This window comes from Lactuca saligna, chromosome 8 (assembly GCF_052625555.1).
Source record: "Lactuca saligna cultivar CGN05327 chromosome 8, ASM5262555v1, whole genome shotgun sequence".
Lineage (NCBI taxonomy): Eukaryota > Viridiplantae > Streptophyta > Magnoliopsida > Asterales > Asteraceae > Lactuca > Lactuca saligna.
This window is the reverse complement of record NC_136424.1, coordinates 253480317-253481996: the sequence shown is the minus strand read 5'-3', so window position 1 is coordinate 253481996 and position 1680 is coordinate 253480317. Positions and strand designations below refer to the sequence as shown.

At 43.3% G+C, this 1680-nt stretch overlaps 1 non-coding gene across 1 annotated transcript; it reads left to right on the top strand.

The window, feature by feature from the left end:
* Positions 1-1267: 1267 nt before the first annotated feature.
* LOC145013628 (small nucleolar RNA R71) lies at positions 1268-1374 on the top strand. Its single transcript, XR_013665176.1, has one exon. It is a non-coding gene; the product is annotated as a small nucleolar RNA R71 (small nucleolar RNA).
* Positions 1375-1680: the final 306 nt, after the last annotated feature.

Below are 1680 nucleotides of genomic sequence, written 5' to 3'. Positions count from 1 at the left end.
ATTTCCAAATTGGCACGAAATTATGATACTTCCCATATCGCCCTTCTTTTCGGGTGACTCACTCAACATTATCTCCGCGACTTCAGCCAAGTCTTTCCTAGCAGCAAAGAGACCTTTTAGTAAGTTGAAGTACTTGGGTGTTATGAGCATCGTTTCTACAAATGGCACATTAAGTTGGAGGGCTTTAACATGCTTCATAAAGGCTTTATAAGCTTCAACTTTTTCCACAGGCATGGCTTTGATTGGGAATGGCAGAGGGGGATTATATGGCTTTAAGGGGATGATAGTTTTGTCATGTACGCATGAACTCGTCGAGTCCATTTGAGGAACTCGGTGAGTCGGGTCGGGTTTAGCTGGAGCTGACTTTTCTGTCTTCTTTGTCTTGCTATTGGAGACCCTCTGTGCCTGTGTGAAATTTTTTTTCACAACTTGAAGTCACCATACTCATATTTTCCATTCTTGGATTATTCTCGGTGTTACTTGGAAGTTGACTCGGTCTTCTTTCATTGACTTGATGTGCAAGCTATCCCAGCTGTTTCTCAATGTTGAGAATGGATTCCTGCTGATTCCTTAACATATTTCTGGTCTCGTGCATTGCTACATCGTGATCATTGTGTCTTTTTTCGGACGCGGCTATGAATCTAGTGAGCATTTCTTCTAAATTGGATTTCTTTTCCATTACCGGTTCTTCCTTTTGATAGAATCCCCTCTCATTCTGCTTGTATTTCTCCTCCTTAGCCTTTTTATATTCTTTGTATGGGAGCCATTCCTTATTCGGTTTCCGCCAATTCTCGTCGTATCTATCGCCACTTGAGTAAAACACTTGAGCCTTCTTATTTCCATTTTCATCTAAATCACAATCCTTGGTGAGGTGGGGCCCTCTACAATTCTCACATCCAACTCGAACACTTGAGCCTTCTTATTTCCATTTTCGTCCAAATCACAATCCTTGGTGAGGTGGGGCCCTCTACAATTCTCGCATCCAACTCGAATAGCATGGATTGTTTGATCCATTTTTGTCATCCTTCTATCTAGACTATCGAGCCTAGCTATTACTGCCGCCATGCTATCATTCACCGAGTTCACTGCTCCCCGACTTACTTCATTTCTCGGATTGTGGTATTCTCTAGAATGCTTAGAGAATTCCTCAATTAACACCTTGATTACCAGAGGCGGCTTTCTGGTGAGCGAGCCTTGTGAATCGAGCAATTGCCTTGTGGTGACATTGACTCCATCATAGAAAATGGAGAACTCTTATCGGCTATTAAGGTCATGGTGTGGGAAATTTCTAAGCAAACCTTTTTACCTTTCCCAAGCTTCATAAAGAGATTCACCGGGTTGTTACTCGAAGTTGGCGATGGCTTTCTTCAACTTAGCTATCTTGGAAGGCGGGCAAAAGTGGTTTATGAATTCCTCTTTCATCTTGGCACATGTGGTGACCGATCCGGGAGGAAGTGACTTGAGCCAACCCTTTGCAGCACCTTTGAATGTGACTTGGAGCATGCAAAGTAGCTGGGTCTCACGAGGCACATTTGGTACATTGAAGTAGTCAGCCACATCATTTACTTCATCCAAATGCTTGTAGGCGTCTTCGTGGTCTTTCCCATAAAAAGGGATCTCCTTGAGTTGAGCGAGAATATGGCCCTTTAGCTCGAAAGTAGAGGTTGCGGGAATTACGGG